The sequence below is a fragment of the Oncorhynchus kisutch genome, unplaced genomic scaffold, assembly GCF_002021735.2.
Source record: "Oncorhynchus kisutch isolate 150728-3 unplaced genomic scaffold, Okis_V2 scaffold1567, whole genome shotgun sequence".
NCBI classification, from domain to species: Eukaryota; Metazoa; Chordata; class Actinopteri; order Salmoniformes; family Salmonidae; genus Oncorhynchus; species Oncorhynchus kisutch.
In genome coordinates this window covers 12720-27712 of record NW_022263512.1, presented here as the reverse complement: position 1 = coordinate 27712, position 14993 = coordinate 12720, and the positions used below count along the sequence as shown (strand labels likewise).

At 42.7% G+C, this 14993-nt stretch overlaps 1 long non-coding RNA gene across 1 annotated transcript; it reads right to left on the bottom strand.

Annotated features, from left to right (window-relative positions):
• Positions 1–1113: 1113 nt before the first annotated feature.
• Positions 1114–10724, bottom strand: LOC109877033 (uncharacterized). Its single transcript, XR_004208310.1, has 2 exons — positions 10675–10724; positions 1114–2460 (listed from the first exon to the last, which is right to left on the bottom strand). It is a non-coding gene; the product is annotated as an uncharacterized LOC109877033 (long non-coding RNA).
• Positions 10725–14993: the final 4269 nt, after the last annotated feature.

Genomic DNA, 14993 nt, shown 5'->3' with positions numbered 1-14993 from the left:
TGGAGGCTATATACAAGGGTACCAGTACAGACTCAATGTGGAGGCTATATACAGGGGGTACCGGTACAGAGTCAATGTGGAGGCTATATACAGGAGGTCAATGTATTATGCACCTGAATAACTTCTGCTGACTCAATATGGGCTTCCTGGTTATGAAAGAAAGTGTGGTGGTCAATGGAAACCTCTCCCATTGTTTGAAGCAGTTGTAGTCTTTGTTGGCATGCATCCAGACCCCAGAATGGTAGTAGAAAGGAGCCTGTTCCCCGCATGCTTCCTCACAATCATTGGCTGCCTCGACCACTCCCCCACCTGACTTCATTCCTACAGCCTTCATCTCTGTCCCTGAAGTCTCTTCACTGTCTGATCTTCATTCCTACAGCCTTCATCACCATCCCTGGAGTCTCTTCACTGACTGATCTTCAATGCCAACAGACAATTTGTTAGTTTGTTTGACATGGTTGGGTGTTTTTGTGTCAGTAAAAATGTATAAGTGAGAAATGGCGATGGAAACTCCTTTATGCGCAAATATTTATATAATAACCATCACATCGAAGTTAAATCAGATAGATCTTAATTAACTTGGAGTCACGTGATGATATATTGTGTGGTCCTCCCACTACGACTTGGGAACCCATGTAGTTTATTAGGCTACAGATTAAATAAGTTATGAACTTCACAGGGTGGTGAAAGTGCATGTGTTGAGCTTGGGGCGGCAGGGTAGCCTAATGGTTAGAGCGTTGGACTAGTAACCGAAAGGTTGCAAGTTCATATCCCCTAGCTGACAAGGTACAAATCTGTCGTTCTGCCCCTGAACAGGCAGTTAACCCACTGTTCCCAGGCCGTCATTGAAAATAAAAATTTGTTCTTAACTGACTTGCCTGGTTAAATAAATAAAAATGCTCCATTCCAATACTTCTGGACGACTTGGGAACCCATGTAGTTTATTAGGCTACAGATTAAATAAGTTATGAACTTCGCAGGGTGGTGAAAGTGCACGTGATGAGCTTGATGCTCCATTCCAATACATTTTGAGGGCCTTATTCTGGTGACATGATGATCGATGCTTGGTTGCCATTTGACAAATAAAATAATAATCTCATCATTCGGGTAACAACGTTTATTCAACCAGTGGTAGGCTTGTAAATGTCTGTTGTTGTGGTGACATGATGATTGATGGTGACATATTTGAAGGTCTTATTCTGATTATCAATGGGTCTTATTCTGATTATCAATGGTGCTGGAGGAATGACACATCCAGATAAACACACAATGTCAGACTTTAAAAAAGGACCATTTAAACACACGGAATCTGATCTACTCTATATTCAAACGGACAGACTCCATATTCAGTTTTATTTTCTAATAAAAACATACAAATATATTTTAGAGTATGCTTTGTACAATTCAATTTCATATGGTATAAACAATTAAACACAGTCATTAAAATAAGACAATGGGAGCACTGTGTATGTTCTCTGATGAATTTTAAGTCAATGTGATGTGAAATATCAGTTTACACAGTAGGAGAAGTTATTTTTCTCTGTGTGGATCCTCACCTGCCTTATAAGTGACATTTGTAAGGCTTCTCCCATGGGTGTATTTAGATCATGATATTTCATGTTTCCTATCAAGCTAAAACTCATTCCACACAGGGCGCAATGGAAAGGCTTCTCCCCTGTGTGTATTCTCTCATTTCTTTTCAGGCTTCCTAAATGGTTAAAACTCATTCCACACAGGGCGCAATGGAAAGGCTTCGGTGTGTGTCCACATGTCTTTTCAGGCTTCCTAACCTGGTAAACCTAGATCCACACTGGGAGCAGTGGTAAGGCTTATCCCCTGTGTGTATTTGCTGATGAGCTTTCATGTTTCCTAACATGCTAAAACTCTTTCCACACTGGGCACAATGGTATGGCTTCTCCCCAGTGTGTATTCTCAGATGAGACTGCAGGTTTCCTAACATGCGAAAACTCTTTCCACAATGGGTGCAATGGTATGGCTTCTCCCCTGTGTGTAATCTTGCATGAGATTGCAGGTTTCCTAACGAGCCAAAACTCTTTCCACACTGGGCGCAACGGTATGGCTTCTCCCCTGTGTGTATTCGCTCATGAGTTATTAGGCCTCCTAACCTGTTAAAACTCTTTCCACAATGGGAGCAGTGGTAAGGCTTCTCCCCTGTGTGTATTCGGCCGTGAACTTTCAGGCTTCCTTGCTGTCTAAAACCCTTTCCACAATGGGAGCAGTGGTAAGGCTTCTCCCCTGTGTGTATTCGGCCGTGAGCTTTCAGGCTTCCTTGCTGTCTAAAACCCTTTCCACACAAGGAGCAGTGGTATGGCTTTTCCCCTGTGAGACTCTTATGTCTTTTCAGGCTTCCTAACTTGGCAAAACTCTTTCCAATCTGGGAGCAGAGATGTCGTCTTGCTGGTTTGGACGTCTCTGGTTCGTCCAAGTTTGGTTTTCCTCCTGCCAAAGACAGTGTTTATTTAAAGAGAGAACAGAATGAAATCTCAACATCATAAAACTGCCTTATTATGAGGTTTAATCCAAATCAGATCCCTCAATAACCTGAGGTCCGTTTTCAAACATTTCATCATTTAAAACAATCTTGGTGTGATTTTAAAACAAATATTGTAGAGCTTCCTTGTAATATGTTTACTTACTTATTCATATTCTTATTTTTCATTCTGTTTTAGAAGTCAGAACACAAACAACTAAACAGTTCTACAACACTCAAGACACAGACATCTCTGGATTCCTATCGAGCAGGTGGTTCTAAATATATAACCTTCGTAGCTGTATGATACAGAATGCGATCTACACACTTCCTTAAAAGTAATTTTTTCAAAAACAAATTTTTTTTCATTGGAGACACAAAGCACCTCTAACATCTCCCCGTTGTCTCAAGGGTTTGACACATGATGTTGAAATGGCAAATTTTTTGATTTAGACTAATCATTTTGACTAATCACTAATGAAATGGTATTTTGGGTAAAATAAAAATAATGAAATATTTGGGGCGAATGTTTAACTTTTTTTTTACCCCCTTTTTTGCCCCAATTTTTGTCAATTGGTAGTTAGTCTTGTCTCATCGCTACAACTCCCATACGGACTCGGAAGAGGCGAACTTCATGCGTCCTCCGAAACACAACCGCAATGCATCTTGACACGATGCACAATTAACCCAGAAGCCAGCCGCACTTATGTGTCGGAGGAAATACCTTACACCTGGTGACCGTGTCAGCGTGCATTAGCCCGGCCCGCCACAGGAGAGCACGATGGGACAAGGACATCCTGACCGGCCAAACCCTCCCCCAACCCGGACGACGCTGGGCCAATTGGCTCTCCCAGTTGTGGCCGGCTGCGACACAGCTGGGTATCAAACCAGAATCTGTAGGCAAACGGTGGCTACTTTGAAGATTCACTTAACCCTTTTTTGGTTACTATATGATTTCGTATGTGATATTTTATTTTGATGTCTTCACTACTATTCTACAATGTAGAAATTAGTACAAATAAAGAAAACCCCTTGAATGAGTAGTTGTGTCCTAACTGTTGACTGGTACTGTATATGGTCGATTCCGTGGGAAAGTCAACCTGAACATGTGTAACGGAGGTGAGAACGTGCCGTAAACAGCTTGAAAACGTCACAGATGGAGCTGTCCAACTGGTACCTTTTAAACTCACTCCACAGCTTGAAAACGTCACAGATGGAGCTGTCCAACTGGTACCAGCTATCAAATCAAATCACATTTTATTGTTAACATACACATGGTTAGCAGATGTTAATGGGAGTGTAGCGAAATGCTCGACCAGTAATATCTAACAAGTAATCAATTTAACAACAATTTCAAGTAAACAATTTCACAACAACTACCGTTTACACACAAGTGTAAAGGAATGAATCGACCAGTAATATCTAACAAGTAATGTGTTCTTAACTGACTTGCCTGGTTAAATAAAGGTGGGGGGGTTTGAACTCGCAACTTTCCGGTTACTAGTCCAATGCTCTAACCACTAGGCTACGCTGCCACCCCCTTGCAGTAGCAAGATGCAGTAGCTATTCCCTCTACAGTATATACATATGAGATGAGTATATGTACATATAAATATATGGATGAGCAATGGCAGAACGGCACAGGCAAGATGCAGTTTTTTATTTTACCTTTATTTAACCAGGCAAGTCAGTTAAGAACACATTCTTATTTTCAATGATGGCCTGGGAACAGTGGGTTAACTGCCTGCTCAGGGGCAGAACGACAGATTTGTACCTTGTCAGCTCAGGGGTTTGAATTCGCAACCTTCCGGTTACTAGTCCAATGCTCTAACCACTAGGCTACGCTGCCACCCCCTTGCAGTAGCAAGATGCAGTAGCTATTCCCTCTACAGTATATACATATGAGATGAGTAATGTAGGGTAAACATTATATAAAGTGGCATTGTTTGAAGTGACTAGTGATACATTTATTACATCAAACTTTTGTATTATTAAAGTGACTAGAGATTTGAGTTAGTATGTTGGCAGCAGCCACTCAATGTTAGTGATGGCTGTTTAACAGTCTGATGGCCTTGAGATAGAAGCTGTTTTTCAGTCTCTCGGTCCCAGCTTTGATGCACCTGTACTGACCTCGCCTTCTGGATGATAGCGGGGTGAACAGGCAGTGTCTCGGGTGGTTGTTGCCCTTGATGATCTTTATGGCCTTCCTGTAGCATCGGGTGGTGTAGGTGTCCTGGAGGGCAGGTAGTTTGCCCCCAGTGATGCGTTGTACAGACCTCATCACCCTCTGGAGAGCCTTACGGTTGTGGGCGGAGCAGTTGCCGTACCAGGCGGTGATACAGCCCGATAGGATGTTCTCGATTGTGCATCTGTAAAGTTTCTGAGTGGTTTTGGTGATAAGCCAAATTTCTTCAGCCTCCTGAGGTTGAAGAAGCGCTGTTACGCCTTCTTCACCACTCTGTCTGTGTGGGTGGACCATTTCACTACTGTCCCGTCGATGTGGATAGGGGGGTGCTCCCTCTGCTATTTCCTGAAGTCCACGATCATCTCCTTTGTTTTGTTGACGTTGAGTGAGGTCATTTTCCTGACACCACACTCTGAGGGCCCTCACCTCCTCGCTGTAGGCCAATTTGTCGTTGTTGGTAATCAAGCTTACCACTGTAGTGTCATCTGCAAATTTGATGATTGAGTTGGAGGTGTGCATGGCCACGCAGTCATAGGTGAACAAGGAGTACAGGAGAGGGCTGGAGAACGCACTCTTGTGGGGCCCCAGTGTTGAGGATCAGCGGAGTGGAGATGTTGGTTCCTACCCTCACCACTTGGGGCGTCCCGTCAGAAAGTCCAGGACCCAGTTGCACAGGGCGGGGTCGAGACGCAGGGTCTCAGGCTTAATGACGAGTTTGGAGGGTACTATGGTGTTAAATGCTGAGCTGTAGTCGATTAACAGCATTCTCAAATAGGTATTCCTCTTGTCCAGATGGCATAGTGCAGTATGGTGGCGATTGCGTCGTCTGTGGATCTATTGGGGCTTTAAGCAAATTGGAGTGGGTCTAGGGTGTCAGGTAGGGTGGAGGTGATACGATCCTTGACTAGGCTCTCAAAGCACTTCATGATGACGGAAGTGAGTGCTACAGGGCGGTAGTCATTTAGCTCAATTACCTTAGCTTTCTTGGGAATAGGAGCAATGGTGGCCCTCTTGAAGCATGTAGGAACAGCAGACTGGAATAGGGATTGATTGAATATGCCCGTAAACACACCAGCTGGTCTGCGCATGCTCTGAGGACGCGGCTAGGGATGCCGTCTGGGCCGGCAGCCTTGCGAGGGTTAACACGTTTAAATGTTTTCCTCACGTTGCCTGCGGTGAATGAGAGCCCGCAGGTTTTGGTAGCGGGCCGTGTCGGTGGCACTGTATTGTCCTCAAAGCGAGCAAAGAAGTTGTTTAGTTTGTCTGGTATCAAGACAGCGGGGTCCGCAACGGGGCTGGTTTTCTTTTTGTAGTCCGTGATTGACTGTAGACCCTGCCACATACTGTCTGAGCCGTTGAATTGCGACTCTAATTTGTCTCTAAACTGACGCTTAGCTTGTTTGATTGTGTTGCAGAGAGAATAGCTACACTGTTTGTTTCCGGTCACCTTGCCCTCATTAAAAGCAGTGGTTCGCGCTTTCAGTTTTGTGTGAATTCTGCCATCAATCCACGGTTTCTGGTTGGGGAAGGTTTTAATAATCGCCGTGGGTAAAACGTCACCGATGCACTTGTTAATAAACTCACTTGCCGAATCAGCATATACATCAATGTTATTGTTTGACGCTATCCGGAACATATCCCAGTCCACGTGATCGAAGAATCTTGAAGCGTGGAATCAGATTGGTTGGACCAGCGTTGAACAGACATGAGCACGGGCGTATCCTGTTTTTAGTTTCTGTCTATAGGCTGGGAGCAACAAAATGGAGTCGTAGTCAGATTTGCCGAAAGGAGGGAGGGCTTTGTATGCGTCGCGGAAGTTAGAGTAGCAATGATCCAGGATTTTGCCAGCCCAGGTCACGAACTCGATATGCTGATAAAATTAAGGGAGCCTTGTTTTCAGATTAGCCTTGTTAAAATCCTCAGCTAAAATAAATGCAGCCTCAGGATATGTGGTTTCCAGTTTACATAGAGCCCAATGAAGTTCGTTCAGGGCCGTCGAGGTGTCTGCTTGGGGGGATATACATGGCTGTGATTATAATTGAAGAGAATTCTCTTGGTAGATAACGCGATCGGCATTTGATTGTACGGAATTGTAGATCAGGTGAACAAAAGGACTTGACTTCCTGTATGTCGTTATGACGACACCACGTCTCGTTAATCATAAGGCATATACACCCCCGCCCTTCTTCTTACCAGAGAGATGTTTGTTACTGTCGGCGCGATGCGTGAAGAAACCAGGTGGCTGTACCGACTCTGATAACATATCCCGAGTCACAGATGGAGAGATCCAGGGACACTCGAGGAAGCTAAACTGTTAGCACCACACTGACACATGAACAAATAGTTAGTAATTTCCAAATTAAACCATGTTCTTTAAGGTCTATATAGTATATATATTAAACCATGTTCTTTAAGGTCTATATAGTATATATATATTAAACCATGTTCTTTAAGGTCTATATAGTATATATATATTAAGCCATGTTCTTTAAGGTCTATATGTTGGAGTTCAGGCTTCATTTTACCTGTTAAAGTAGGAAATTGAATACATTTGATCCATTACAGAGACGAAGAACAAGTCTCACAAAAATTGCTTTTCATTTAATCATATTTCATAGCTTTAAGAAAAGGTTTAGAGAGCTTGTTTTAAATACATATTTGCAATCTTTAACAAGTTCTGTAGATCGGACGGTTATTATCCTCTTGAAACTAGGGGGCACTATTTTCATTTTTGGAAGAATAACATTCAAACGGCCTATTTCTCAGGACCAGATGCTAGAATATGCATATAATTGACAGCTTAGGATAGAAAACACTCTAAAGTTTCCAAAACTGTCAAAATATTGTCTGTGAGTATAACAGAACTGATATTGAGGGCGAAATCCTGAGAAAAATCTAATCAGGAAGTGACTCTTATTTTGAAACCCTTCTGTTCTTATGCATCCCTATTGACCATTGAAAGGGATATCAACCAGATTCCTTTTTCTGTGGCTTCCCTAAGGTGTCTACAGCCTTTAGACCTAGTTTCAGGCTTTTATTTTGAAGAATGAGTGTAAACATCCACAATGCGAAAGTGGTCAATTGTTGGCTCTGTGTGATTTTTGTGCTAAACAGAGAGGTAGCCATTGTTACTCCCGGTCCTAATGAAAAGCCAACTGTCCCGGTTGATATATTATCGAATAGATATTTGAAAAACACCTCGAGGATTAGATCGATTATAAAAAACGTTTGCCATGTTTCTGTCGATATTATGGATATAATTTGGAATTTTTGTCTGCGTTGTCGTGACCGCTATTTCCGGAGGATTCCTAGGCATAACGCATCAAACTAACGGAGGTATTTGGATATAGAAAATATCTTTATGGAACAAAAGGAACATTTGCTGTCTAACTGGGAGTCTCGTGAGTGAAAACATCCAAAGCTCATCAAAGGTAAACGATTCATTTGATTGCTTTTTATCTGCCTCTAGGTGTACATAATGCTTTTCTAGTATATCGATAAACTTACACAAACGCTTGTATTGTTTTCGCTGTAAAGCATCATTTCAAAATCTGAGACGACAAGGTGATTAACAAAAGGCTAAGCTGTGTTTCACTATATTTCACTTGTGATTTCATGAATATGAATATTTTCTAGTAAGATTATTTGACCGTTGCGCTATGCTATTCAGCGTAGTTGATGACAATTATCCTGGATCGGGGGGGGGTGGGGTGGGGGGGGGGGGTTCCAAGAGGTTAATGAAGCAATACAGACCACATTGGAGTGTCTGGAGTTTAGTTCTAGAGTCTTGTAATGATATGGGGGGGTTGACTGAGACAGGCAATGTAACATCCATCATGTTTTTAGGAACAGTTTATGTAAAACAAGCATCTCTAGATAACTTTCATCCAAGGTTTAATATGGTCAATTGGTTTCTCTCAGTCTAGCTTCATGTCAACTAACAGAACTCTGCTAGTTGTCCTGGTAACAGATACCAGTCCACCTTCTTGTCAACTAACAGAACTCTGCTAGTTGTCCTGGTAACAGACACCAGTGGGAAGATCTATTTTTTTAACGTATTTATTTCACCTTTATTTAACCAGGTAGGCTAGTTGAGAACACCTTTATTTAACCAGGTAGGCTAGTTGAGAACACCTTTATTTAACCAGGTAGGCTAGTTGAGAACACCTTTATTTAACCAGGTAGGCAAGTTGAGAACAAGTTCTCATTTACAACTGCGACCTGGCCAAGATAAAGCAGCGCAGTTCGACACATACAACGACAGATTACACATGGAGTAAAACAAACATACAGTCAATAATACAGTATAAACAAACAAGTCTATATACGATGTGAGCAAATGAGGTGAGATAAGGGAGGTGAAGGCAAAAAAAAGGCCATGGTGGCAAAGTAAACACAATATAGCAAGTAAAACACTGGAATGGTTGATGTGCAGTGGAAGAATGTGCCAAAGTAGAAATAATGGGGTGCAAAGGAGCAAAAATAAATAAATATACAATAGGGGGAGAGGTAGTTGTTTGGGCTAAATTATAGATGGGCTATGTACAGGTGCAGTAATCTGTGAGCTGCTCTGACAGCTGGTGCTTAAAGCTAGTGAGGGAGATACGCGTTTCTAGTTTCAGAGATTTATGTAGTTCGTTCCAGTCATTGGCAGCAGAGAACTGGAAGGAGAGGCGGCCAAAAGGAAGAATTGATTTTGGGGGTGACCATAGAGATATACCTGCTGGATCGCGTGCTACAGGTGGGTGCTGCTATGGTGACAAGCGAGCTGAGATAAGGGGGGACTTTACCTAGCAGGGTCTTATAGATGACCTGGAGCCAGTGGGTTTGGCGACGAGTATGAAGCGAGGGCCAGCCAATGAGAGCGTACAGGTCGCAGTGATGGGTAGTATATGGGGCTTTGGTGACAAAATGGATGGCACTGTGATAGACTGCATCGAATTTATTGAGTAGGGTATTGGAGGCTATTTTGAAAATGACATCGCCTAAGTCGAGGATCGGTAGGATGGTCAGTTTTACAAGGGTATGTTTGGCAGCATGAGTGAAGGATGATTTGTTGCGAAATAGGAAGCCAATTCTAGATTTAACTTTGGATTGGCAATGTTTGATATGAGTCTGGAAGGAGAGTTTACAGCCTAACCAGACACCTAGGTATTTATAGTTGTCCACATATTCTAAATCAGAACCATCCAGAGTAGTGATGTTGGACGGGTGGGCAGGTGCAGGCAGCGATCGTTTGAAGAGAATGCATTTAGTTTTACTTGTATTTAAGAGCAATTGGAGGCCACGGAAGGAGAGTTGTATGGCATTGAAGCTCATCTGGAGGGTTGTTAACACCGTGTCCAAAGGGCCAGAAGTATACAGAATGGTGTTGTCTGCGTAGAGGTGGATCAGAGACTCACCAGCAACAAGAGCGACATCATTGATGTATACAGAGATGAGAGTCGTACCAAGAATTGAACCCTGTGGCACCCCCATAGAGACTGCCAGAGGCCCGAACAAAAGGCCCTCCGATTTGACACACTGAACTCTATCAGAGAAGTAGTTGGTGAACCAGACGAGGCAATCATTTGAGAAACCAAGGCTATCGAGTCTGCAGATGAGGATGTGGTGATTGACAGAGTCGAAAGCCTTGGCCAGGTCAATGAATACGGCTGCACAGTATTGTTTCTTATCGATGGCGGTTAAGATATCATTTAGGACCTTGAGCGTGGCTGATGTGCACCCATGACCAGCTCTGAAACCAGATTGCATAGCAGAGAAGGTATGGTGAGATTCGAAATGGTCGGCAATCCGTTTGTTGACTTGGCTTTCGAAGACCCTAGAAAGGCAGGGTAGGATAGATATAGGTCTGTAGCAGTTTGGGTCAAGAGTGTCCTCCCCTTTGAAGAGGGGGGGACTGCTGCTTTCCAATCTTTGGGAATCACAGACGACACGAAAGAGAGGTTGAACAGGCTAGTAATCATTGTATTTGTTGAAACTAATCTACAGCACTTACTTTGATGAGTCAAATCTGATCCTTTCTTCTCTTCTCCTCCTCTCAAAGTTCCTCTCAGCCCCATTGTTTTCCTGCAGTCCACCAGCAGCACAGACAACCTCTTCATACCCAGCAGTAAGGTGCTACCGGGAGAGGCACGACACAGGGACTCCGGGAGGGAGGAGGGGGGCAGGCTAGCGTTGTCCTGGTAACCATAAAGAGGGGACACAGACACATATCATTATGGATGCTGATGTCACTGTTGTCATGAAGTGCTTTACAGAAACCCAGCCCTGACCCCAATAGAGCAAGCTGTATGCTAGACCAGACCAAGCTGTACCATCTGGTGTTCTGATCTGGAGAGACTCTTCCCTGCCTCGTCAACATCAGGATGTTGTTGAGGCTCCGCAGAGGATCCACCATAGTCATGTCTCTCTCCTGTGTGAATGAGAACATCAAACAGATGGTAAACTTATGACCATCTATTGCAATCATAGAGTCTTACAAGAGGCATGAATATGTCTAAAAAGGGCCTAAAATTGCCACTTTCATCTTGATTTTATAAAATATTGTTTACATTTTCTGTTTGATATTTTAAGTAAAAATGATGCACCAATATTGAATTTTAAAATCCTGTTATATTAGATAAAGTGCACTTTAATATAGACCACGTGGAGAATTCAATACATCTAATTACAAGTTCCCAGAATATATGTACCAATGGCAGATCGACCCTTAAACAATTCCAACAGTACTGAACAACATATTCAAGTGTTGAACTTCAGTAGAATGCCCCTTAAAAACCCCACATTAGTTCAACAACGGCATAGTTTGTGCCCCTGTTAAAGACAATACTCACTGGTGTTAATCAGTTCTTCAGTCTCCTCCTCCTCCTTTTTCACTCCCAAGACGTCTTCCTCTTTAATTGAGATAGCCTCCTCTTCCTCTTCTTTCACTACATTCTCATCTTCCTCCTTTATGATTCTGAAAGCTTCTACCTCCTCTTCCACTCTGACAACCTCTTTCCCATCTTCCTCTTTCAGTGTAATCTCATCCTCTTCTTTCACTGTGATAGCCTCCTCTTCCTCCCTTTTCATTCTGAAAGCTTATTTCTCTAATTTCACGAGAGTTTCTTTCTCTGTCTTGCTTAGTGAGTTTATGCTCCGGGAGATTAGCCTAATGCTGTATCAATGTTGCTAATTTCGCAAATTACGTTGAAATGAGCTAGTAGATAGGTAAACAGAATTATGTTCAAAACACGAAGAGTAATATACACAAAATTGGTCTAAAACGCTTCAATTATTCTGTTTTGTTTGCTAGCAAACCACCGCGTTGGTTAAATCAATAGCCTTTTGTCGCTGTTGAAGAGGCTTCATATCCGTCCACTACATTATACGTCACGCAAGCAGCATCACCTGAAAAACTTGCCATCTGCTAACTGGAGTGGGTAACGCAAATTGGAATCTCCATTACTATGTTTATTCTGGCAAACAATGTCATAAGAAGTAATAAAAAAAAAACAGATGTTATGTTTTCTCTTACTTCTTACAGCCAATACTTTCCTCCAGGATTGACCTGCCCATTAGGTAGGATTAGGTGACAGGTTGAAGAGGGTGGCATATTCAGAGCTAAATGGACCATCACTAACAACACATAATAACGCCTCACATAATGCTGCTCAAATACAGTGAACACTTATCTCACCCAGCGGCATGGGGGCTATTTAGGTGAGTGTTGCTGTTGCCACATGAAGCAGTGCCCGCTTTGTTTAAGGACAGATAGGAGGTGGACAGAGTGCATTTGTCTACCACTATGTGTAGCTGTTAGCGATGATGCTAATGATCCACTATGTGTGGCTGTTAGCGATGATGCTAATGATCCACTATGTGTAGCTATTAGCGATGATGCTAATGATCCACTATGTGTAGCTGTTAGCGATGATGCTAATGATCCGGCAGGGTAGGGTAGTTCAAACCCCCCAGCTGACAAGGTACAAATCTGTCGTTCTACCCCTGAACAGGCAGTTAACCCACTGTTCCTAGGCCGTCATTGAATATAAGAATTTGTTCTTAACTGACTTGCCTGGTTAAATAAAGGTAAAATATATTGTTTTAAATCCACTATGTGTAGCTGTTAGCGATGATGCAAATGACAACCATCTTCTGGTTGATGGAAAAGATTCCCCAAAACCTGGCAGAATGATAGCATTAATCCAGTTGTGATTTGTTCAGAAAACTCTTCAATCACATGTGTGCTACAGAGACACCACTAACCAAGCAAGGCTGGTGCTACAGAGACACCACTAACCAAGCAAGGCTCTTGTGTGCTACAGAGACACCACTAACCAAGCAAGGCTCTTGTGTGCTACAGAGACACCACTAACCAAGCAAGGCTATGGTGGTGCTACAGAGACACCACTAACCAAGCAAGGCTCTTGTGTGCTACAGAGACACCACTAACCAAGCAAGGCTCTTGCTGGTGCCACTTGAATTAAACGGTTTCTACATCCCAAAATACAATGTTCAGATTTTCCTCAGACTTCAAAAAGGGTCTCCTGATGTGGTTCCAGTATTGTTGTGGACTTAGAGTTGGATATAGTCATGGTAGGATACATGATAGTGACAACACATGGAGTTGGGTTGGATATAGTCATGGTAGGATACATGATAGTGACAACACATGGAGTAGTGGTTGATATAGTCATGGTAGGATACATGAGAGTGACAACACATGGAGTAGGGTTGGATATAGTGGCAACACATGGAGCTGGGTTGGATATAGTCATGGTAGGATACATGATAGTGGCAACACATGGAGTTGGGTTGATATAGTCATGGTAGGATACATGATAGTGACAACACATGGATATAGTCATGGTAGGATACATGATAGTGGCAACACATGGAGTTGGGTTGGATATAGTCATGGTAGGATACATGATAGTGACAACACATGGAGTAGTGATTGATATAGTCATGGTAGGATACATGATAGTGACAACACATGGAGTAGTGGTTGATATAGTCATGGTAGGATAAATGATAGCGGCAACACATGGATATAGTCATGGTAGGATACATGATAGTGGCAACACATGGAGTAGTGGTTGATATAGTCAGGGTAGGATACATGATAGTGACAACACATGGAGTAGTGGTTGATATAGTCATGGTAGGATACATGATAGTGACAACACATGGAGTAGGGTTGGATATAGTCATGGTAGGATACATGATAGTGGCAACACATGGAGTTGGGTTGGATATAGTCATGGTAGGATACATGATAGTGACAACACATGGAGTAGTGGTTGATATAGTCAGGGTAGGATACATGATAGTGACAACACATGGAGTAGTGGTTGATATAGTCATGGTAGGATACATGATAGTGACAACACATGGAGTAGGGTTGGATATAGTCATGGTAGGATACATGATAGTGGCAACACATGGAGTTGGGTTGGATATAGTCATGGTAGGATACATGATAGTGACAACACATGGAGTAGTGGTTGATATAGTCAGGGTAGGAATACATGATAGTGACAACACATGGAGTAGTGGTTGATATAGTCATGGTAGGATACATGATAGCGGCAACACATGGATATTTATTTATTTATTTTTATTTCACCTTTATTTAACCAGGTAGGCTAGTTGAGAACAAGTTCTCATTTGCAACTGCGACCTGGCCAAGATAAAGCATAGCAGTGTGAACAGACAACAGAGTTACACATGGTGTAAACAATTAACAAGTCAATAACACAGTAGAAAAAAAGGGGAGTTTATATACATTGTGTGCAAAAGGCATGAGGAGGTAGGCGAATAATTACAATTTTGCAGATTAACACTGGAGTGATAAATGATCAGATGGTCATGTACAGGTAGAGATATTGGTGTGCAAAAGAGCAGAAAAGTAAATAAATAAAACAGTATGGGGATGAGGTAGGTGAAAAATGGGTGGGCTATTTACCAATAGACTATGTACAGCTGCAGCGATCGGTTAGCTGCTCAGATAGCAGATGTTTGAAGTTGGTGAGGGAGATAAAAGTCTCCAACTTCAGCGATTTTTGCAATTCGTTCCAGTCACAGGCAGCAGAGTACTGGAACGAAAGGCGGCCAAATGAGGAGTTGGCTTTAGGGATGATCAGTGAGATACACCTGCTGGAGCGCGTGCTACGGATGGGTGTTGCCATCGTGACCAGTGAACTGAGATAAGGCGGAGCTTTACCTAGCATGGACTTGTAGATGACCTGGAGCCAGTGGGTCTGGCGACGAATATGTAGCGAGGGCCAGCCGACTAGAGCATACAAGTCGCAGTGGTGGGTGGTATAAGGT